Source organism: Haliotis rufescens, unplaced genomic scaffold (assembly GCF_023055435.1).
Source record: "Haliotis rufescens isolate VD_foot unplaced genomic scaffold, xgHalRufe1.0.p SCAF_1, whole genome shotgun sequence".
Lineage (NCBI taxonomy): Eukaryota > Metazoa > Mollusca > Gastropoda > Lepetellida > Haliotidae > Haliotis > Haliotis rufescens.
In genome coordinates this window covers 81000378-81026605 of record NW_025963779.1, presented here as the reverse complement: position 1 = coordinate 81026605, position 26228 = coordinate 81000378, and the positions used below count along the sequence as shown (strand labels likewise).

The window sequence follows — 26228 nt, the reverse complement described above, 5'->3', positions numbered from 1 at the left end:
ATGGATAGTGTAATATACGTTTTTAATTAATCCTTTAACATATATTTTCTATAATTACCAAAAAATGCTTACCTAGACTGATTGTACACCAACCATGCTCAGCCATGAGCCAGTGGCGAACTAACGCTACGAACCCACTCAAGAGGAAATGTGACATTTTGTTTCCCATTACAAACTGAGCAATTCCGACAATCACAAATCAATATGCAACCTGCATTTAAGCTAAAGTGCACTTTGGTCCATCAAAGGATATGATTAAGCATCGGTGCATCCTACACAATCTCTAACATATCAAAATGTGAACTCTGTAATGTTGATTGAACCCGAATCCGTTTTGTGATGAAATCATCATTTTAGTACATTGCGATTTGAACGTTCAATCGGATGCAGGAATTACGCCCTAAGGTGGGTATTATTTGGTGCGAGCAGGTTACAGTCAATGTTTTAGCTTATTTCATTTGATTCATCGTCCTGATGTTCGACAAGTTCAACATTAGCCATTGTCGATTTTCAATGAGCATTTAAAGCGAGTTTCAGTGTGGCTCGGTAAGCTAATGGCACTGAATTGCACGATATTAACTGTACTCATTTCGCCTGAGGCAAACTTTGAGCAGCACCTATCTTATTTCAGAAATGTCTTTTAAGGAAAAACAGCTTCTGGGTTTACCTTAAGCTATAGAGACTACATCAATATCAAATGGGAAATTACGAACAATCTGTCGCATAGTCCGTCATTCGCACGGATGACCCAGTCGTCTGAGGCGGTGTAGCCATAATCCTGTAATCGCAGGTTCGAATCCAATGATCATTGATTATTCAGCATCATATCCCAATGCTCATTGGTTTCACCAAAGCGGTAAACGTCTAAAGACTTGCTTCCCTTTTGGCTTTTCTCCCATATTAAGATTTTGTTATGCCTTGAAGCAACTGAAAGAGGCGTTAAACCCAACTAACTCACTCACTCAAGCGTCGCAGTGACATGGCACATATCACGTCATGTTATTGTAGAATGTATCGGATCACACAACCACAATTAACGTAGTCACCGAAGTGACATAGGTGTGGCCGATAAACATTCCATGGTCGTTTTGTTCTGAGCAGATATAAATAATTATATGTTAATAATCCACTAATCGGGCGGTCTTAAAGATAACGGAATACATATATCGCACACCTGATTAGCAGTCTTCCTCGTGGTAGTCTTCCATATGCATATGAGGTACTTCTATTATCACTGATCATTGATAGGCATATACACTGCCCAACAGCTCCGTGCATGTGTTGTACTTGTATGTTTGCTACGCTGTCGTCTAAGTCGTTGTCTGAATAGTGTCCTTGATCAGTTGTCGTCGTTGTCGTGCAGTTAACGTTGATTAGGGACAGTCCATTTGATATTCGGGAGAGTGGGGTGTATAGAAAAAATACGAATAAAGGTGTTTTGAAAGGCGCACAGTTATAATTTTAAAAATATCTGGTTTTGCACCTGGAGCTGAAAACATAATTATACAGTCTCCATACAAACCAAGCCCTGTACATACTAGCTGACTAAACGGTTATTTGAACTTACCCTTTAACCTTAGCGTGTTCAATGAATTAGAATGATCAATTCAATCCCTATATCCTCTTTCTTAGAAAGGAGTTGTGAAATTTTCCAAAATTCCGAATGTTTGTATTCTTGGTAGAACAAACTACGGATGTTCGTATAGACATTGGTTAGGTTAAATGACCCATTACTTGTAAAAATGGGACTGGGCTCCCCTATATTGCACCCTATAGATCACCAATGATCTGGGCCCCGGGCAAGCAGAAGCAATGCCTTGAGGTACAGCCTCCGGTATGGCAAAACCTTCCACTGTTTCAACACATAGTGTTTTCTATCATGACGTCAAAGGGACTGTATACGCAACGGGCGTAATTGCATCATATGGACAAGCTCCCAGCAGCTGCATAACGATCACACTATTTGTTTGACAAAAAGAGATATTTGACTGCCTGGGTGGTATATTTGCAGCATATGTTTACACGCTCGCGACTACCTGTTATGAACGAGGATCCTGTAGTCCTTCTTAAATGACTTAGGAGAATGTCGTCATCAACAATGTACTTGAAGGAGACATTAGCTGGAGTCTTCCAGAGCCCCTACTACTTCATCCAGTCTTAATGCATGTGTGTCACCAAGGCAGGACAAGCACAGTCGTTTCGTGAACATCGTGTGTATCATGGTAACACTACATAGGTTCGTGCTTGTAGGTCTCGGAACGTCATGATCGGAGCCGTCTTGTATGGTCCCCGAGTCTTATCTTATACCATACAGCTATGGTGTTCCTATGCGTTCACACCCTGACAGTCTAGATGTGAAGCAATGCACCCGTGTAAGTAGTGTATACACTAATCTGCCATTGTGACCGACCACTTCTCGTTTTGGATGGTTCACTTGGAAACCAGGCCTACCTAATCCTCACGGAGAGAGTCGTATCGAGTCCAAACACATTGGGGGGTGAGGTGAGGTGAAATAGGGTTTAACGTCGCGTTCCAGATTATTGCACTTATATAGCGACGTGCATCCACTTGTGTATGTGGCTGCTTGTACTAGTCCGGACCGAGCACCAGGCGAGGAAACAACAAGTACCATCTTTTTAAGGTCTTTTGGTATGACGCCGCCGGTGATCGATCCACCGATCTTCCGCTCTCCCGGCAGACGCTCTTTCCACGGAGGTGGTCCAAACAATCTGGAAGCGACATCAGGAATGTACACTCACGCATCTCTGATAACCTTAAGTGATGAAACAGGTGAGCATGTCCTGTTCTTACGTTAGAATCCACCGTCAATCAATGTCAAGGTCACGATAACCTTAAGTGATGAAACAGGTGAGCATGTCCTGTTCTTACGTTAGAATCCACCGTCAATCAATGTCAAGGTCACGATAATCTTAAGTGATAAAACAGGTGAGCATGTCCTGTTCTTACGTTAGAATCCACCGTAAATCAATGTCAAGGTCACGATAATCTTAAGTGATGAAACAGGAGAGCATGTCCTGTTCTTACGTTAGCATCCACCGTCAATCAATGTCAAGGTCACGGAAACAGTTACATATCACCGATCCGTAAGTCTTGTCTTGACAAGAATATCAGATGCTGGTTCGAAGACGAGTGAGTTAGGACAGAGGGGCCGATGCAGCAAGCGAGTGCTGCTTATGCGTGGGTGATAATCAAAGCGTGTCAACCCGACATTAAGAGCGAGCTGTGTATGTGTTCTATTTGTTAACGTACACGTCCACACGGTTAAATCGTCGCATTCCACTGAACACGGATGCAATACCATTTTCCAGTCACGTCACGCCGAATGTGCCTGGGGTTTATCAATGGACAACCAGTGCAGTGGCTTTTGTCGTCATCTCTATTGGATATCATGTAATAGCCTCTTTGAATTACCTTATATTACACAGCAGATTGGATTTCTATATGGTGCCCGGGCCACTCAAGGCTGCCTTATAAAGTAATTGTACATGACCTGTATGTTAATAGAATGGCTATATGCATGACTGACGTGTAAATAGTTCATATTATATGCGTCGACACAAGAAACTGTTTCTAATGCAGGGCTTTCACTGCTGGGTGTATTATGATGAGGTCATGTGTTCCTTTCATATATGTAATTAATGCCAGTTAATTACATTGCAATTATATACATAAATTACATATAAATATGAAAATAAATTGGGCAAATGGTTATAAGTGCAAGCTGGGACATTAATGTCTTACATGTACGCGCTGACATGATGAACGTTATATATATATATATATATATATATAGAGAGAGAGAGAGAGAGAGAGAGAGAGGGAGAGAGAGAGAGAGAGAGAGAGAGAGAAAGAGACAGGCAGACAGACAGAGAAATACGTGTCGATTCCCGAATCGAAACAATATGCTAACCCAGAAATATGTACGTAAAAGAATTTAGTGTGAAACCAACAAATGGTATCCAATCAGCACTTGTATTACAAAGTGAACTAGGTTTACAAATCAATACAAATTACTGCAAAGCAATTACAAGGTCAGTACACAATAGAGTGGTAGTACAATATTCATTGGCTGTATGAAATAGGCCTAGGCTGAACACCAGGGTGAAAAGTGATCTTCACACGAAAACTGGTCTTGATGTAATGTCAGATCAAACATGAGATTAGACAGGGACGCGCCTGCTTCACTTATATAGTCTAACCAGCTTCTAGCATTGTATGTACAGTGTCAGATCAGTCCAGTGTCACTTGAACATCACAGAATATTCCACATGTTTTATAACGCTTGACATCCATCCATGATATTCGGGAAGTGTACCGATAATTCGAGCATCTAAATATATAAACTTTCTCACACTGCTTACATTAAATAGTACTACATTCCCGACAACTACTCTTTGTCCAAATACAATGACATGAACTTCTACTGAATCTCAACAGAAACAATGTAATACAGTTACAATCGTTGTTTGACAAAAAAAATGACACTGACCTATAACAATATATACGTCTGATTCGGGTAAAATATGCACCTTGGTTACAAACAAATATGTTGCTTGTATTTTTCAGTTTTAGGCAACTGTTTAATATATTGTGTCCGTTGAGCACATCTGTTATTCAGGAAACGTTCAGAGTAGTGGATGAGCGAGTTGGGTTTAACGCCGCTTTGAACAGTATTCCAGTTATATCACGGCGGGTCAGCTTAATGTAGGAGGAAAGCCCGAAGTAATGCAGGTCTCAGACGTTTACCGCTTTGGTGAAACCCACGAGCACGGGTATGGTGCTGACAAGCCTAGAAACATAATCGGGACCAACCGGGATTCAAACCATATGATAGGTTTCTGGCGTACCCAAGAGAAGCAAATCTACACTGCGAATCGCGTTAGAAAACTAGGTCACTCGTGCCCACAAGTTCTGAGCAAGTGATGGACACTAAAGTTGATCAACGAGCCTTAGATAAGGCATAATGGAACACCGATCTCTTAATATATAGGCCATTGAACGAAACTGCTATATTTGTATGGCCCCAGGACAGAAACTAAATACAGCAATCAGATTTCAGTCTGAATCTTATAGAGTTTGAGAGATCCGAACATGGCCCATCCTACATATAAACAATTCTTGTGAGTTAAAATAAATGAGTTCTGAGTTGGTGGTGACCGTTCAAGTACTACATGCGCCAGTTCGGGTTACCCATCGGTTAACAATGGCACAGGCATCGTTGAAACATATCTGACGAAAGTGTAAAACTTAGCCTAGCTTTCTGTCAACAGTGACTTTGATGCCTCTCGCGAATGCACTGATAAAGTTGTTAAATACAATCACCACCGCCGAAGAATAGTACTCAATCACTTTATAAGACGGAAATAAAGACTCCTCAAATACAAGCTTTATTTGGATGTGAAGTATTTACACAAAGAAGTAAATTCATTAATATAGTCCGCCCTAATAACCGACCAGAAACTGTTATGAAATGATATTACGTGAATTCCAGACCTATCTTTTTTAATAACCCAACATTTTTCGACAGTATACATGATTCATAAATATATTTTGCAACTGGATGGCGCCAAACTTCAATACATGAAACAATATATCCCGTCATAACATTGTTATAATGTAAAGAATTAACGAGGCAACGCGGTTTGATTAATAGGTTCGTGGATAACATAGCGACTCTATTCGATCAACATTTCAAAATTAATACACAATAAACACAACAAAGCCCTTTTCCATAAATACAAGAAATCTCTGCCAAAAGCAAAGTCCGATTCCGACTATATCACAAGCATGTGTTTATGACTCACTATCAAAAGGTGATGATACCAGGTATTCACGAAAAGGTGAGCATATCCTGCCCCACCGGTGGCACACGTCACATCTATGTATGTCAGTGAATCGTCTTCATCGTGATACATCGCTAACCTTGCAGAGCGGGCATTGAGTCACCATGCATTGTCATCACCGAAGCAGATTCTTCTTTTAATCATGATGCGGTATCCCATGATCAACTTGTCATTAAATATGCATATGTCTTGAGAACGGAATACCAATTTAACAGGTTGCCAATATCTAATGAATTACAATCTGTGATATGATGACGTCATTCTAAACTGATGACGTCATGATGTACGTGATTCATTGTTTTATTTATAAAGATAATTACATAATTATCTCCTTTTAATATTAGCCATGCAAATCAATGTTTAACCAAATACAGTTTGAACCTTTTTTTAACAATGTTTGGTTCTTTGTGTCTGGAAATAGAAGACTTTACTTGACCGACATGTTATGACAGCCTTATCTTATGAAATATGAGAAGCATTATTTAATGACCCAAATTTAGGGTATGACACAGGTCACATGACCTTGACATATGTGATAACTGTTATACATGATAGAGGAGAATCGGATATAGCTGTTGTTTGAAAACAGAAAGACAACGGGAAGTATGAGCAGGGTGTCCTCTGTACCAGGATAAAGTTGTTTCATGTACTTAGTGACTCATGTGTACATTTGAAACAAACCACTTGTCACTGGAAACCCTATTTTAAACTCTATCCGTGATATGTCTTACGTATACACGGTAACAAGTAATATTCCATACGCGTCATGCCATACTAAGCTGAATACTGTGATAATATTGTGTGGGTATACATTATTGAAATACATATTAAGTTAACCAGTGCGAGTTTAGCAATAACTTACTGGGATGTATTGGGTGGTTCCATACTTATATTTTACACATATATCTCGTGCATGTCATCTGTTTCATGGGTTAAGTATCAGGATCCGATTAAAGGAATGGCCAGTGGGATACGAGTAAAAGGCAATTAGGAGACTATAAAACAGGATCAATAGTTATTGAACATGCACACCCACGTACGTCAGTCGCTTCTGTGTCACCTGGTTTAGATAGATCACAAGAATGTGGAATTCTGATAAAATATAACTGCATTCTTAACACCCTTTATCTATCACAAAAATCATGTGGATGCTTGGATGGACAGACTGCACCATTTACACCCAACACCCACCCTGAAATGTGCTGAATGAGTCTATTTATCTGTAATATAATATTCATGCAGTTGGTAGTACGAAATTGGTTTCAAATACACACAGAATGTGAGGTATTCTCATACCAGCTCACCCCTATATTTGAGACCCGAACACTAGCCTCAATTCTAATGTAAAATGTATGTGAATCGGTTGTTGCTTAGTAACAGGTGCTTTTTAAAGATACTAATAGTACTGTTAAACTTTAACAGAATCTCAAATAGACGTTAGTAACCATTATAACCACATGAATCAATATTAAAATAAATAGTTCCTCAAATTAAACACGCATTTTCTGATATACCTACATCATTAAATGTATTATTTACAATGTACAGATAGTCACGGTATAACGAGGATATTGCCCGATAACACTCCTACGACATAATGTTATATACACAATTTGCACCTACATCAATACAGACGGTCTCGTATTCACGTTATAACGAAATCTTAGGAGAATAACACAATTTGTGTCTATGTTTGTGTGGAGGTTTAATCGTGCACATGTATACAACATTTACACACCAACTTTTCAGTTACAAAACTTAAATCGGAGGAGTGACTGACCTACCTCTACCATCTGTCAAAGCCGCGCCTGGGACAACAGCTTCAGTCTAGGCTGCAGTCCGTGTCGTCTGCTTCACAGTCGCTCAATCCAGCACGTTGCCTTCGTAATGATTTCACAGACGAGTTTGAAACTACATAACCGTTGGTGATAGAGCACATGCCCTTCAACCTTACAACCTCCGGCTGTACGTTATGCACAATATACACTATCTGTAAGAGCCCGGATGCTGTGTATATATATACCGCTGACACTCACTGGCTGGGACTTAATTGAAACGCGGATAAAATACATGCAGTGTTTCATTTATACTCATTAAATATGGAAATTAGACGTCTGAGAGTTTGGATATTGCTTCATTCATTTCCCTGTCGCTGGCTCACGTATTTCCTTGTCGCCTAGCACGAAATACGACAGAAGTGTTGCGGCGGCGGTTTGTAATATACAAGACATAGTCCAACCACTGACTTGCCCGTTTTGCTAAGTCAAACAAGTGACCCGAATGTCATGACTTGGGAGGAATGCACAGCAGACCATCGCACACGGTGATCGGTTTAAGAACTTGGAAAAAAATTATAGGTCATATGGCGAGACTTTGAGTTGTCTGTGTTTGAGTTTTTGTCTCGTGCAACGAGCAGACGATATCAGCAACCAGACGTCAACTTAGGTCACGTGAGTTCGTCGTGACCTAGTCGCGCGACAGATAATCCCATCCCATGTCGGCCCAGTTGGCCCGAAACAATGTCTTGCGAGGTTTGGGTTGGAACTTGGAAATGTAGTAATTAGCTCCAGGGTTTCAGTTTGTTTTCATTGCAAGGTCAAGATGTTCTGTCCATGAACCTTTAAAGCCTAATCATGACTTTAAAATTAATTACTTTTTAATCTGATACTGCCTGAAATCTTCAGCTGTATCAATCATGTATAATTTATTATTATTAATTGATTTAAACTGCAGTTACGTGATCCCCCAACGGTAGTTTTGTGAAAATTAATGTTGCGATTCATGATTTATATGCATTGAAGGTATTCAAAGTTATTAAAAGCATATAAATATATTTTCTTAATAATATGTGCCCTATATATCAACTATCTCTATCGAATTAGGCCACCTCCTTTATCATAAGATTTATCACAACGAAGTGTCAATAACAATTTTGTCATTAAGTTGGTGTAAAGGCCGGGAGATTGATATAATAACGAATCTGCTTTAGCCGTGAGAGTATTCATGGCACAGACGTTTTACAAGATCCATACCTAAGACAAGTAAGTGTTTGTAAACCGAAGTGTTGCACTCTCATACATCGTTGATGTATCGCTAAAGTTGCTGTTCATACCATTAAACCTCGCTATAACGCCTCTCATAGTAAAGAGTGTGCCGCAAGTTGTTTTTGGCGACGATCCTGTGGCTGAAGAAAGAGTTAAAATATTGTTTTCTTTAGAAAATAAATGTATTTGCAATTCTGCCGAACGAATACTAATTCTGTTAAGAAGACCTAAACATGTAATACACAAAAGGGCTACATTACCATACATTGTGGACAAACGTTTGCGTTATACCGGGGATATGCTTGCAACTTTGGAAATAGAAGATGGGATACGACTCCTGTAATTATTAGGTATATAGTGTGCTTCATTCAACGCGTCTCCAAAATCTGGTTAATTACAACACCTGTCGAGCTGGGGAGAACCACGCATGATCTAAACCAACAGGACAAATTGCATGACGTTTTTCGACAGCTTAGTATTTATGCCTTTGAAGATGTGTAGTACGAAAATGCTTAAACGAAACTAGTCGTGAAACAGATTTCCCGTCTCCGCACGTCAGGCGGTCTCCGCCCGAGTCACTCTCGTCTGCTTCAAGTTGACCTTGACGAAACGAATTGCTTAATTTCGAGTTAGGCTCGTAAAATTGCCAAAGCTCATTTCAACTGTATGTGGATGTGGTGGCGTCGTGCTCCATCCTTCCTGGTGTGAGATTGAGTCGAGAGATGAACGACTGCCACGTGCCGTTAACACCAGCTAGAACGAGACTCTCGTGGAAAATTCACTGGGGTGAACTCAGTTGTACTCTGCTGAAAATATTTTGTGAAAAGCATATTATGTGATGTTGTGCCAGACATTAAATGTGTGTTGTTACGAACTCTCGACATATTTGGAACTTATGTGAGTGAGTGAGTTGGGTTTAACGCCGCTTTTAAGAGTATTCCAGTTATATCACGGCGTGTCAGCTTAATGTGGGAGGAAAGCCCGAAGTGATGCAGGTCTCGGACGTGTACCACTTCGGTGAAACCCACGAGCACGGATATGTTGCTGACAAACCGAGAAACATAATCGGGGCGAACCGGGATTCGAACCCACAATCATAGGTTTCTGGCGTGCCCAAGGGACACAACTCTGCACAGCGAATCGCGGCGCCTTAGACGACTGGGCCACACGTGCCCCATTGGAACTTATGAATCACATAGTGTGGATAAACGTTTGCGTAATATAACGGTGTTGCTTTGCACATGTTGCTGTGGGAGTACAACGCATGATACGACTCCAATTATTATCATGTATAAAATTGTTATGGGACCGCCTCCGTGGTCTAGTCAGTGGTAGAGCGTCCGCCCGGAAGCCGGAAGGTCCGGGGTTCGATCCCCGGCCGCGTCATATCAAAAGACATTAAAATATGGTACTTGTTACCCTGTCTGGCGCTCTGCATTAACGGGCTAAAACAAGGACTGGTCGGTTCGGAGTCAGTATACTGTGTCTAAGTTGGTTATACATGTTAAACTGCGACATAGTATCTCAGTGAGCTAGCACTAGAAATCGGCATCAGTCCGGACTAGTACAAGCAGACAGACAGACAGACAGACAGAGACACAGACACACACAGAGACAGACACAGACAGACAGACAGACACACACAGACACACAGACACACACGCAAGCAATAATCTTGGACGCGACGTTAAAACCCATTTCACCTCACCTGTAATTGTGATGTATATAAATGGAACGTTTTGATTTCATCTCGAACACACACGGTGACACTGAATCAGCAGTCGATTCTAACCTGACCTCTGACAAGTGAGTAAGTGTGGACGTATGCCACTTCAAGCAACAATCGGCTTCACATTCCGGTTTCGAACACAGTTCCTTGGCGTGAGATACCATCGTTTTAGCAAGGATGATTGTTTCTTAACGCATTCCCAGAGCTGTGAAACTGAATTGTCTGTATGAATCTGATGAAAAACAGTCAGATCCTTCCAGTGAGTGAGTGAATTCATTACATCAAAGGACAGTGTATGTGAACCTCTTGGTCTGAAAACATTAAATAGTGTGCACAAGTGAGAGCTAGCATTTTGCTTGTCAAACCTTCTAAGCTATTAAACCAAGTCTAGCGGTGTCAGAAACTACGTGTGTAACAGTCCGTGCTAAGTCGCTTTGGAGGCTTTGGCTTAATATTTTAAACATGAACACGTCTTCTACCGTGAACATGGTGTCCTGAAACTTCTAAATGTGCCAATTTTGATGGTCCAGTAAGGACCAAAATTATGGCATAGATATTATACATTTTGATTTATATAGGACTGATGTTAATTCCCAAATGAATCTTAGTCATGCAAATCCCCGAGGCCGGAATGGAGTTTTCACCGCAACACCTAGGCGTATAGAAGAATTGAGAAACCCTAGGATTACTTCCAGAGTTTGAAGCAATAACCATACCTCAGGTTTAGTCTCAGCTAAACATCCTAGATAACCTTGTTTCAGATACAGACCTGACTTTGCCTTTCATCTCGCATTGTAAGCAGCGTTTCTTTGGACTTAATGCACATTATTTCTAAGAGTTAAAAGATGCGCTCAAACGAGATGGAGGGAAGAGAAAGAAATGATCACAGTTTGATCCACGTGACGCGATACAGCTACAGGCAAAGTCACGCCGACCTTCTTCCGTGTTAAGCGGCTTAACCGATATCTTGTAGAAACAGGAAGGAATTTTGCACAATGCTTTTCGTGAGTATTCATCATACAACACGTATAATCCATATCTCTGTGGCCATTGAAGATTCGGGGTGGAATATGTCTTCAGCAACCAATGCTTGCCGTCAAAGGCGACTATGCTTGTCGTAAGAGGCGACTAACGGGATCGGTTGGTCAGGTTCGCTGACTTGGATGATGCATGTCATCGATCGCATTTGCGTGGATCAATGCTCATGTTGTCAATCACTGGATTGTCTGGTCCTGGCCGCCGTCACATAGCTGGAATATTGCTGAGTGCGCCGTTACACAACAAACAAACAAACAAAACGATCAAAGCATTTGGATACGATGACATGCATCAACCAAGTAAGCAAGCCTGACCACGCGATCCCGTTACTCGCCTCTTACGACAAGCATAGTCGCCTTTTACGGCAATCATGGGTTGCCTAAGAAGTATTCTACCCCGGATCTTCACGGGTTGGAACAGAAGTGGAAAGTGAATTTATTCAGAACATTTTAAAATTAATGACTTATTTCCTCCGTTGAAGTGGAGCTTATTAAAGGAACTAAGTTGTTTTGCAGTCGGACATATTCCACGTCCAAATCAAATATTTTTATATACACGAAATTTCATTTCTTCGATGAACAGACATATATGTGTTATTATTTTAAAATTAATCGGAAATTATATACATTTGTCTCAGAAAAAAGTAATCTTGTGAAATCTGTTACTAAGCAATATACACATCTGTATTGCTCTAACTGTCCATTCCTGATTCCCTGTAAGCGTTGTCATAAAACAATATATGTAGTTATATGAGTGAGTGAGTTAGGTTTAACGCCGCTTTTAACAATATTACAATTATATCACTGCGTGTCAGCTTAATGTGGGAGGAAGCGATGCAGGTTTCAGACGTTTACCACTTGGGTGAAACCCACGAGCACGGGTATTGTGCTGACAAACCTAGAAACATAATCGGGGCGAACCGGGATTCGAACCAACAATCATAGGTTTCTGGCGTTCCCAAGGGACGCAACTCTGCTCAGCGAATCGCGGCGCCTTAGACGACTGGACCACCCGTGCCCCGTAGTTATATGAGTGAGTGAGTTAGTGAGTATGTTTTACGCCGCTTTTAGCAATATTCCAGCAATATCACGGCCCAGAAATGGGCTTCACACTTTGTACCCATGTCGGGAACCGAACCCGGGTCTTCGGCGTGACGAGCGAACGCCTTAACCCCTAGGCTACCCGACGGCCCCCGTAGTTATATGAACACACTACAAACGTCATCGTGGGATTACAGTGCAGACGCATACTATTCTGTACAAAGTAAACATCGAAATAAGAGAATAGAACAACATGTTAAGAATCCAAGAAGAAATGCCACGTATGACTAGATTAAGGTCTCCAAGTACACACACCAGTTAGGATAGGATAAGATTTATTCCATACTGAAAGGCCTCAGGCCCATAGTACAATTCTGTTTTCGGGAATGGTTACAGATCCGTTTAACAGGTCATATTCTAATTAACATAGCATAATAAATGAACATTGATATATTTTTTAGGGTATCTTTATCAGTTGTTGACATGATCGTTGTAAATTGTTGTAGAGTTGGATTTACATAACAAGGCAGATCAATATATTTTCTTCTAAGTTGGTCGTATTTTGGACAAACTAACAGAAAATGAAACTCATCTTCCATCACATTTAAACCACATTGCTCACATATTCTCAATTCTCTGGCTATGTTTCTATGCCTGCCTACTTCGATCCTAAGTCTATGAGAGCTGCATCTAAATTGTGCTAAACTTATTCTTAACCTTTTAAAGTTAATGTCAAACAAATAGTAGTTGATGTGATGCATTGCCATGCGGACCCGGTGGAGCCAGGGATGTGTCGTGTTGTGTTTTCTCTCATCCGTCACTCTCCCGATGCCACAGAACGACGGGTCTCCTGTCTTGAGAGTGAGAGGCTATGTCTCACTTCATGGCCGACTCAGCTTGTTCGACGTCCCTTCCTTGTGAGTGAAACTGACGATCTGTAATTGGTAGCAGTCTACAAGATCTTGCAACGAGACATTCAGTACAGTTTGATATGTCAATCAGGGGCGGTCGGGTAGCCTGGTGGTTAAAGCGTTCGCTCGTCACGCCGAAGACCCGGGTTCGATTCCCGACATGGGTACAATGTGTGAAGCCCATTTCTGGTGTCCCCCGCCGTGATATTGCTGGAATATTGCTAAAAGCGGCGTAAAACCATACTCACTCACTCACTCACTGATATGTCAATCTGATCTCACTAAAGTATGTGTTCCTTGGATCTGGTGTGTACGAGGATATGTCATTGAGATATAATGTGTACAGGGGCGTTCAGAACGCTCTTGTATGTACGAGGATATGCCATTAAGATATAATGTGGACAGAGGCGTTCAGAACTCTCGTGTGTACGAGGATATGCCATTGAGATATAATATGTACAGGGGCGTTCAGAACGCTCTTGTGTGTACGAGGATATGCCATTGAGATATAATGTGTACAGGGGCGTTCAGAACTATCTTGTGTGTACGAGGATATGCCATTAAGATATAATGTGAACAGGGGCGTTCAGAACGCTCTTGTATGTACGAGGATATGTCATTGAGATATAATGTGTACAGGGGCGTTCAGAACTATCTTGTGTGTACGAGGATATGCCATGAAGATATAATGTGGACAGGGGCGTTCAGAACGCTCTTGTATGTACGAGGATATGCCATTTAGATATAATGTGGATAGGGGCGTTCAGAACTCTCTTGTGTGTACGAGGATATGCCATGAAGATATAATGTGTACAGGGGGGTTCAGAACTCTCTTGTGTGTACGAGGATATGCCATGAAGATATAATGTGGATAGGGGCGTTCAGAACTCTCTTGTATGTACGAGGATATGCCATGAAGATATAATGTGAACAGGGGCGTTCAGAACGCTCTTGTATGTACGAGGATATGCCATGAAGATATAATGTGAACAGGGGCGTTCAGAACGCTCTTGTATGTACGAGGATATGCCATGAAGATATAATGTGGATAGGGGCGTTCAGAACTCTCTTGTATGGACGAGGATATGCCATGAAGATATAATGTGAACAGGGGCGTTCAGAACGCTCTTGTATGTACGAGGATATGCCATGAAGATATAATGTGGATAGGGGCGTTCAGAACACTCTTGTGTGTACGAGGATATGCCATGAAGATATCATGTGAACAGGGGCGTTCAGAACTCTCTTGTATGTACGAGGATATGCCATGAAGATATAATGTGGATAGGGGCGTTCAGAACTCTCTTGTGTGTACGAGGATATGTCATTGAGATATAATGTGTACAGGGACGTTCAGAACTCTCTTGTGTGTACGAGGATATGTCATTGAGATATACTGTGTACAGGGGCGTTCAGAACTCTCTTGTCTGTACGAGGATATGCCATGAAGATATAATGTGAACAGGGGAGTTCAGAACTCTCGTGTGTACGAGGATATGCCATGAAGATATAATGTGAACAGGGGCGTTCAGAACGCTCTTGTATGTACGAGGATATGCCATGAAGATATAATGTGTACAGGGACGTTCAGAACGCTCTTGTATGTACGAGGATATGCCATGAAGATATAATGTGGATAGGGGCGTTCAGAACTCTCTTGTGTGTACGAGGATATGCCATGAAGATATAATGTGTACAGGGGGGTTCAGAACTCTCTTGTGTGTACGAGGATATGCCAGTAAAATATAATGTGTACAGGGGCGTTCAGAACGCGCTTGTATGTACGAGGATATGCCATGAAGATATACTGTGTACAGGGGGGTTCGGAACTCTCTTGTATGTACGAGGATATGCCAGTAAAATATAATGTGAACAGGGGCGTTCAGAACGCTCTTGTGTGCATGAGGATATTCCACTGAGATATAATGTGTACAGGGGCGTTCAGAACTTATCTGTGTGTTCGAGGATATGCCATTGATATATACTGTGTACAGGGGCGTGTATGTGTGTAGAGAAACGAGGGGTGGCTGAAATGCTACGACCCAAACTACGAAGGGTGTATTGTAAATCCTTAACAGTATGTATTAAATAACAATTATACTCACACGCAAAAGAAACGCAAGTCGAGTATGCAGTATACATGTTATTTATTTTCAACAGTAAAGACAAGAAATACTAATAGGGCAAGATTGACAAAAATTTGACTGAAGACAGTTTAATGGATTAAAAGGCAGATGACATAATTGTTTTTTCAAATGTTAAGGGCTTACACAGTTTCGGGTTCAATACCCAAAATGTCAGTCAATACCTGGTGTGACCACCATTAGCATTGGTCACTGCCACACATCTCCTGTACATTGAGTGGATCAGGCGATTTGTGAAGGCCCTAGGGATCCTCCTGCACACATCCAGAGCAGCTGTGCGTAGTTCATCGGCAGTTGTAGAGAGTGGGCGCACATTGTGCAGACGCCTTTGAACCTCATCACACAAGGGGTTCAGATCAGGGATGAGGGCTGACCACGGTAGAACACGGATGTTGTGTTGTTGCAGAAAGGTCATGGTAGCTCTGGCAACATGGGGACGAGCGTTGTCCTGCTGGAAAATGTGTTGTTGATGCTGTGCAAAAAAATGGAACAACGTGGGGTCTGATCACTTGGTCGATATACCGCTGAGCAGTGACGCCGTGTCCCCGACCTTGACCAACATTCAGAAAGCACATGGGTCCAAGTCTCGCATTAGGTCCAATCCCTGCCCATATCATGACGCTAGGTCCACCCCATGGATCCCTTTCCACAACGTTTCTGTCAGCGAAACGACCACCTCGACGCCGCCAAATACTGACTCTTCCGTCTGCATGGGAGACACAAAAGCCACTTTCATCAGAGAAGATGACACGCCTCCACTCACGATGACGCCAATTGTGATGACCCTGTGCCCACTGAAGTCGTGCTTGTCGATGCCGTGGTTGGTGAACAGGACGACGTACTGGTCGGCGACATCTGAGGTTGTTGGAACGGAGACGTCGGATCACAGTGTCCCGGCTAATGTGTCGATTATGTGTTCCTATGGTCTGCCGAGCACTTTCACTTGCAGTTAGGAACGGATGTCGCTGGTGTTGACGGGTAATCTGCCGATCTTGTCGAGGTGTGGTGACCCTAGGACGACCGCTCCAAAAAGTTCATCTGTGGTCTGTGTAGCATTGTATCGATGCGGGAGTCGGTAAATTGTGGTTATGTTAACGTTAAAATGACGGACACCACCTTGGACAGACTCTCCAGCTTACAAACGTCCGATAGCCTGGTTTCTCTGAATTTAAGTTAGGCGTTGCATTGTTGACCAAGGAGTGGTAGTTCCAAGAATCGGCCACAGTTTTATACCCACTACAGTTCGTGACAGTACGTGCATTTTCGATTTCGCGAGAAATGGGTGCATGATACCCACATATTCATTGAAATGGTGCGATTTGGCGATTCGTTTTTTATGTTGCGTTTTTACTCGGGGCTTCCAAAATGCAACCAAAACTATTGATAACACCATTAGGCTTCACCACATGCTTAAACTCGTATCAATTTTTGGTTCCGTGTTTGTTACCTATTTGCTTAAAACCACTTGCGTTTCTTTTGCGTGTGAGTATAGATAGCCTATTTCTGTAGACTGCAAAGTGACAAGGCATCCTCTGTTGATGAAAATGGACAAAAGTGACAACCAGGCTTGGAGGGGAAGAGGCAGCCTCGAAGATGAACCAAGTTCAGGAAGACTTTCAACTACCACCACTAAGTAAACCTGATAAAATACATGGTATAATGTGGATGGTTGACGACTCACAACACGTCACATAGCCAATACAGTTGGCATCTCTCACGAACGAGTTCTGTGGAATGAACGGGGCATGACAAAGTTTTCAGCACGCGTTGAAACCGACCTGGTAAACAACAAGCGATCTGACTTTAAAGATAAGCATTTTTTTTTACTATGACATCATGATTTAATAGAAGACGCGGGGGCACGGCTGGCCCGGTCGTCTAAGGCGCCGCGATTCTCTGTGCAGAGTTGCGTCCCTTGGGCACGCCAGAAACCTATGATTGTGGGTTCGAATCCCGGTTCGCCCCGATTATTTTCTCGGTTTGTCAGCACCATATCTGTGCTCGTGGGTTTCATCGAAGTGGTAAACGTCTGTGACCTGCATCACTCCGGGCTTTCCTCCCACATTAAGCTGACACGCCGTGAGATAACTGGAATACTGTTAAAAGCGGCGTATAACCCAACTCACTCACTAATAGAAGACGCTATATTATTCCGTGACCCCTTGGACCAACCTAGTCAGCAGAATGTGCTGGAAATCGATCACAATCAGTGTCCTTCTGATAAATATTGATCAACTTAACGTATAATAAATGCGGTATCCATTTCACAAACCAAGTGCTGTGTGTGATGTTGTCATTGGTAGAATGCACAAACTGAAAAGAGGAAACTGAAATGAAACAGACCCATTCTGTCCCAGCCATTACAAGTAAGCATCACTACATTAATTGTCCATTAAAGAACTTGGTATAAGTGACATATCACATAATGCCACATATAAGGCCAGTATGTTAACTGAGGAGGAAATCTGCCAAAACCATGCATCAGTACTATCAACTTTTGTCTAGACACTAAAACCTGAATATATGTCCACTCCTCTTTTGTACTGGATTCCAAAGCTCCATAAAAAACCGTAGAAAGAGAGAGATATTGCAGGGTCCAGCAAATGTCCCACCAAATCCCTGTCTCAAAGATTAACCATAATCCTCAATACAATCAAGGAAGAGCTATCTTGGAAATTAATACCATGTGGATTCAAGAACTCAACTGATTATACAATATTAGAAAAGAACCAGGATCAGTTCTGTCAAAACATTCGATTTTTTAACTTTGTACACCACTATCTCACAGGGAACCCCGCCACTAAACTTCACCACTTGATCCATGGTTTTTTTTGTCACAAAACGTGGTGACAATTAATATAGTTACATATCTATCTTCAGAGGTCAGTTTGTCAAAAATGAAAGCAAATGCCATCTGAAGTTTACTGTGAACACAATCTGTGAAATGCTGGACTTCCTCATTGGTAATGTGTATGTAAAATATTGGGGTAAGACATTCAGGCAAGAAGTAGGCATCCCCATGGGCACCAACTGCGCTTCCTTCTTTCTTTATGCATATGAATATAATTTTCTGCTCGATTTGTCAAAGTCAAAACAAAGTGATTTGGCCAAGAAGTTTAACTTAAGCTTCAGGTATATCCCTTCCACTGATTTACCCACCGAAACTAGAAATAAAGGAGACAACTGAGACCGCTTCATCGGTTTCATAGTGAGATCCATGCATAAAGATTCAAAGTGGTAAAGGACACTCCACCAGACTGTGATGACTTCAACTTTCGAATAGTCAACTATCCCTTTATGTCGAGCAATACTGGTATTATTGCAGTTCCAGCTCTTGGTGTCTACATTTCACAACTTTTGGGGTACAATCGAAATTGCTCTTTCTACCAAGATTTCAAAGAGTATCATACAATTCTTGCACAGAAAATTGTTTGAACAAGGTTAAAACTTTCAAAGCCTTAGAAAATCTTTCAAAAGGTTTGTGGCAGACATGTGGGGGACATTTCCAAATTTGACGTATCAGTGACAAAAATGATGTCCGATGCAATTCCCTATTTTGACTCGTACCATATGTTACCATGTTTTTCCAGGTGAACAACTGACTTGCCTTTGCATGTGTTTGTGACGGGAGCCGACGGTGGGGCAGGATACTTTTTAATAGTGATTCATAAACACATGCTCATGATATAGTTGGATTCGTAAATCGACTTGAACAGAGGCAGAGATTTCCTATGAATATTGAAAGGGTTTTGTCGCTTTTATTTCAAATTTGGAAGTGAGATACTTATCAAGAAAAGTATTCTATGGAATCCGCGTAGGGACATTTATTATACTGTTCACTTGTTTTTGTAAGGGCGATGCCCATAGTCGATTCCATAACATTCCATAGTATTCCGAAATTTACAGTCCAAAATATGTACGTGTTTCTCAAGCAGTCAGTTTGCGGTACACACCGCCATTCATCGTGTATTCATGTCAGTAGTGATAAACGTAACTAAGCAAATATTACCATTAAAATCTTCAATTTTACAACAACATTTAGTTAGATTGATCTACCCCCATGCTCTAAGAGGTAAATTACCGGTGCGTTGTGTATCAGTAAAGCTCGATGAAGCAACATGTTGACAATACTTCTTAAGGTAGAGGATCTGGGGAGGTATTAAGTGTTCAGAAAACAACCCCACCCACTTTTCACAGAATAAGACATCTATTAGTAAATCCCAGATGAGAAAGTAAACACTCCTCGTTCTATGCACACAGACACGAATCTTCGATTTCCTGCTGAAACCATTACCTGAGAAAGGGCCGATTGCTCCCTGAAGACTTGGCAGCAATCAATGTCACAGGCCGCCATGACGGACGCTGGTCACACCATGTAGAAGACCACTGAAGTTGATCTCCGACATCATGCGTCTCACGTCCATGACTAGACCATTTGACTCTTAGTGTAAGCGACATTATTACTTGTAGGCTAAGCGAGTGTTTATTTGGTACTAGTTAACGATACTGTTATGGACTTGGTCTGGGGCTTACATTAGTTGAGTTATGTTATGTAGGGGCACTTTGTGTGATGATTTAATGATATTATTAGTGAATGCGTAGTACTAATGATAATGGATTTTAAACTCCTATATTTGATCCCGGCCCAAAGAGCCGCCTCGTATGACAAGCATAGGTTGCTGTGGATCTAGTCTTACCCGGAAGACGGGCTTATGTACTACAGTGATAATGCTTTGTTTTGGTCTGTGAAATACGAATAGTGTTGAAAATAACATATACTGAGGCTCTTATCACATAGTGTTAAGTGTATGGTGTAGGTAGGTAGGTTTAAGTAAAGAGGACTAACATGTTCCCATGTACGTTAGTGTTGTCTGGTGTCATATATAAAACATATTCCCCAGGGAGCTGAGAATGCGATTTACATGCATACTAACCCTAGGTAATGTCATGCGCTCAAAGCAAGCCCTTCTGTGTCCCGCCTGATAAATGGACTATCATCATGGTTGGTTGGTTTGTTGTTTAACGCCACACATAGCAATATTCCAGCTTTATGACGGCGGTCTGTAATTAATCGATTCTGGACCAGACAACCCAGTGATTAATATCATGAGCATCGATCCACGCAATTGGGATACGATGACATGCATCAACCAAGTCAGAGAGCCTGACCATCCGATCCCGTTCGTCGCCTCTTACGACAGACTATTATCATGATCGCATTGGGTTTAATATATTTATAACTCTAGGCAATACTCGTTATGACATCATACTTTTAGCTATCTGGTCATTATACGCACATATCACACCCTACCGCACACACAAGACCGTTATCAAGCCGGGATGTCGATTATAGGGTACATTAGCAGTACTATCGGCACTCAGTTCTTCTACGTCTCAACCAGCTACCATACTTCCAGCACTGTCTTCAGGGACTTCAGTCGGACAATAAGCTAGGATAGCGATCAACAAAAGACATCAAAGTCAGGCCAATGTTTCTACAGACAAAGGGAATCCGTCCAGCTTTGGGAAGAAGCCATTTGATGTCAGAAATTGATAGATTTTCTACACTGCAAATACTAAATGACAACAAATCCTTGATTGCACAGTATCGATCTTCATCGATAGAACGATGACACATAATCTCGTCTTAGTGCCCTCTTTTATCCCTTGGGTTTTATCAAATCTGTTTTCTGATACGTCTCTGTTTTCAAACTTGTGGCTTTGAGATTGAAATATTTAAGCTAGATGGAGAAACTGGAGAGAAGTAGAAGTAGGGCTGTTTCTGGTGGCGATGCTGCCGACTGTGTTCGGGCTCATTCTTGAAAGGTTCGTATATAGAGGTGCCTGCAGTTCCACACCACTGTACAAAGTGAGTGGATGCTTGAATGTTTGAATGTCGAGAGTCAATGAATGAGTGTTGTATTACAAGAGAGTCTATGAGTGAGTGTTGTATTACAAGATTGTCAATGAATGAGTGTTGTATTACAAGAGAGTCTGTGAGTGAGTGTTGTATTACAAACTCTAGATTGCCCCCAGCTCAAGGAAACTACCTAAGAAAATAAGCATTGTTCTGGGCTCCATTCGGATTTCATTTTTTATATTTTGTAGATACATATTTTTAAATAAGATTACTTTATTTCAGAACTACGGACCAAAACACCGGGGGATAACGTGCACACACACACACACACACACACACACACACACACACACACACGTTGTCACCATCTTGTCTTCAACCGTCCCTAACAAGAATGGGGTTGTGTGGACCTATTTTACCCAGGAGTCACCACTGAGATACAGCTTATATAAAACCTGCATCGTTTATTCTAAAGGGCTTAAGGTTGGTGTTAATGAAGACTGCGCCTCTTCCACCATAAGCTTACCATTAAGTGACCTGCACACACGCAGCCCTCTATACCAGCTGCCATTGAAGTGTCTCCATATTGCCACAAGTTGTCCACCGATCAGCCACTTCATTAAAACGATCATGGGTCAGTCATTATTTCCAGATATTCTATAAACCAATGGCATATGAGAAGACTTCTCCTGTATAATGCCCAATCTTTCGTTCGTTATTGTGGTTACTGAGCCGCGGGTTTGTTAGTGAACTAGTTAGTGAGATTGGCGACAGTGTGAGTTGTATCTACTGTAGGCGCTGTGTCTGTGTTAATGTGTATGTGGGTGAGGATTGCTTCTCCTTAGCGGCACGTGTCGGTGTACCCAGACTGTGGGTGGGTGAATGTTGTTTTACGCCACAGAAGCTATATGACACACTCCTTGTTGACAGCATTAAATACTTAGCAACGTCCCCCGCCGTTCAGTTGAACAATATTTTGATAAATTATGTAAAAACTCATGCTTCACGTAACTTAGTTTAGAATATCATGTAATAGGCCTCCAGTTGAAGTGGGTCACTAGGGGAAAGTATCATTTCTTGAAAGGAAAAGTAATATGTGTGATAGGAGGGACGTTGTTGATGAATTTCATACACTTTTCCATAGTATTTTTTTAAAAAGCGACAGATATGATTTGGTATTCCAAATGTCTTAAAATTCCAACGTTTAATAGTACATGACAAATATATGTGTGTTAAAAATGCTATCTATTTTTTATTCAATAATAATGCAAACATATATGTCCTCTGAGTAAATAATATATGCACTGCACTGATGTATATTCTAAATAATGAAACCTTGCTGCACTGCTACTGAAATAAACTAAAAAGAAAGTATAAGAAAGAAAGTATACACCTATGCTTGCTCATGAAACAAACAGGAAATGGTTATTCGATGCTTATGTATTTGTGTTATGGACCTTTAGTTTGCAGTCTTTCGGCGACTGCGTTCAGCCTAGTAACGTTTGGATAACGTTGGTAATTGTTTTGGTCAATCCAATTTTTAAATGTATACTTTCTTTTGCCCGGCAGTGTATATTTATGTGTAATCTTCACATGCTACAACCAAGGGCCAGAGACAGATTAAGTTGTGTCTGTGTTATGTTGGGTGCGGGGACATACTATCAGCACCCGATCCTCATTTTGGTTGCCTCGTACGATCAGGGGCGGTCGGGTAGCCTAGTGGTTAAAGCGTTCGCTCGTCACGCCGAAGACCCGGGTTCGATTCCCGACATGGGTACAATGTGTGAAGCCAATTTCTAGTGTTCCCCGCCGTGATATTGCTGGAATATTGATAAAAGCGGCGTAAAACCATACTCACTATCTCACTCGTACGATCAAAGCCTGACCCGGAATCCCCTTTGGGGTGAATTCAGGACTATGGGATCATCCCCGTGGATTGTGTCTTGCACTGGGCCCGTGTTCGGGAAAGAGCCGCTCGGCTGCTTGGTGTCATCCCATGTAATACTGCACCTGTCGTTGATACACTCGGCACACAACAAGATCCAAGCAAGGAAACAGCACACTGATAAAACCCTCACTCACAGACCATTGTTTGTTTGTTGTTTAACTCAGCAATATTCCAGCTATACGACGGCGGTCTGTAAATAATCGAGTCTGGACCAGACAATCCAGTGATTGATATCATGAGCATCGATCTACTTCATTGGGATACATGACATGCATCAACTAAGTCAGCGAGCCTGACCACCTGATCCCGTTAGTCGCCTCTTACGACAAGGTTAGTCGCCGTTTATGGTAATAATGGGTTGCTGAAAACCTATACCAATCCAGTGATTAACATCATGAGCATCGATCAACGCAATTTGGATACGATGACATGCATCAACCAAGTCAGCGAGCCTGACCACCCGATGCCGTTCGTCGCCTTTGACGACAAGTATTGTCGCCTTTTACGGCAAGTATGGGTTGCTGAAGACCTATTCTACCCTAGGCTTGACCATTTCGCTATACATGTCATGTTTTGGTAGGTTCAGTGAATATGAATGTTCCTTGCCCCGGTACTTACAGCACTGTACCATCGGGCTAAACAGAATTGAGTGATTTCTTAAAGAATGTTATGGTTCATATATAATTTCTCTATAAGTTTGCAAATGAACTATAGTTGCGTCTGTTTTTCTTACCTACAGTTAAAATGCATGAAACCCACGAGGACGGACCTAGAAACATAATCAGGGCGAACCGGGATTCGAATTCACGATCATAGGTTTCTGGCACGCCTTGGCGACACTGCACATGGAATTTAGCCTTAGACAAGCGGGTCATCCGGACCCCCGCATTAGGCTTTTAACAGAAACACAAACTGCATACCACTCAAAACAAGTTAAGGACGACCCGATACTTTCAGATTACTTTCGGGGCGGTCGGGTAGCCTACTGGTTAAAGCGTTCGCTCGTCACGCCGAAGACCCGGGTTCGATTTGGTGTCTCTCGCCGTGATATTGCTGGAATATTGCTAAAAGCGTCGTGAAACCATACTCACTCACTCACTGACTCATATAACTTTCGTTAATCTATGACATGACAGATTAACTAGTAACATGAAAGAAAAGGGTGGTCCTTAATATTTGTTTAGTAGAATATAATCTAACACAGAAAACATAGTTTTTATTATTTTATCATTTTCGGGAAATGTAAATCTTCATTTCATTTTGTCCGAACACGTGTCATATACACATTGATGTCGCATTTATATTTTGAATCGACCTTGACCTTCTTACAACGATAAACACAGCCAATGCAGATGCTTAATGGTAAATGTCTCTCATTAAACACACGGAATCATGGCATCATTATCAATAGTGACATATGGCTCAGTCTCAGAATGACCGGATATCCAGGGGCGGATAAGGAAACATCCTCCCACACCGTAATCTCTACTGACCAACCGATGAAGAGCCTCGCAGATCATACAACTCCTTGCAGCGACATTACTTGACCAATACGACAGCCCACAGATACGTCAGGCGCAGCGTCGAGTACTCACGAAGATTACCCCGCCAGGTATTTGCAGTTTCCCGTTTCTCAGGCCTTCACTACACTGATTATTAATGGGGGCGGTAGTAATCTTGTGTGGACAAAAGAGGGAAAATAGGACTTCATTCCAAGGACTAAACATTTCCTGGGGATAACAGGACAGAATAACCCCGATCACATTAACATGCTGTATTGAACTATTCTTTCGTTTATGTGGATGTGATATTAAACGGAAAACCTTCTGGTACTAGATTCTAATAAAGAGGCCATTTAATATTGAAGATGGGAAGGGGTTCACGAGGTTAGCCTTTTAAAAATAGGGTTTGGATATTTGAAAGCATTAAAGTGGTGATAATTATAATGGTCTAATGGGAAAAGGAAAATGTTCGAATACAGTTTACGCAGCATTTAAAGAATTCAATGTTTATAAATAGCATACATGTTGTTAATGGTCGCAACGAATGATACATTTGCAACAGGAGGTTAATGCAACATTCGACCCGTGAAGATCCGGGGTAGAATTGGTCTTCAGCAACCCATGCTTGCCGTAAAAGGCGACTATACTTGTCGTACTTGGCGACTAACGGGATCGCTGACTTGGTTGATGCATGTCATCGTATCCCAATTGCGTGGATCGATGCTCATGATGTCAATCACCGGATTGTCTAGTCCAGACTCGATTATTTATAGACCGCCGTCATATAGCTGGAATATTGCTGAGTGCGGCGTTAAACAACAAACAAACAAACAGAATACAGCATTCACTCACTTGCTTAAACATGTGATAACCTTACGTTTCAGGGTGATGGCGTTATGGTCGCCATGTGGTCTATATATACGTAGCATGAAGAGGTGGGTGAGTAGACCCGAGGGTAAAATCTCGCTCCCCACGTCGTGTTCGAATCGCTACTTGGGAAGCCCATTCTGGGTTCCGTCGCCGTGAGATGGCAAGAATAAATATTAACAAAATTGACAAAAAACAATACTCACTCACAAGTAGCGTAGTATAATCGATCAGCCATGAAGAAATAATTTGGTTTAGTATGAATTTCAGTGGTCATAATC

At 41.7% G+C, this 26228-nt stretch overlaps 1 protein-coding gene across 1 annotated transcript in view; it reads right to left on the bottom strand.

Moving 5' to 3' along the window:
• The window catches only part of LOC124143732, a 71294-nt gene extending 63110 nt beyond the window's left edge, over window positions 1-8184 (bottom strand). The window contains exon 1 of the mRNA XM_046512790.2: window positions 7649-8184. The gene's annotated coding sequence lies outside the window, so the exon portion shown is untranslated. The remainder of the gene's footprint in view (window positions 1-7648) is intronic.
• Window positions 8185-26228: the final 18044 nt, after the last annotated feature.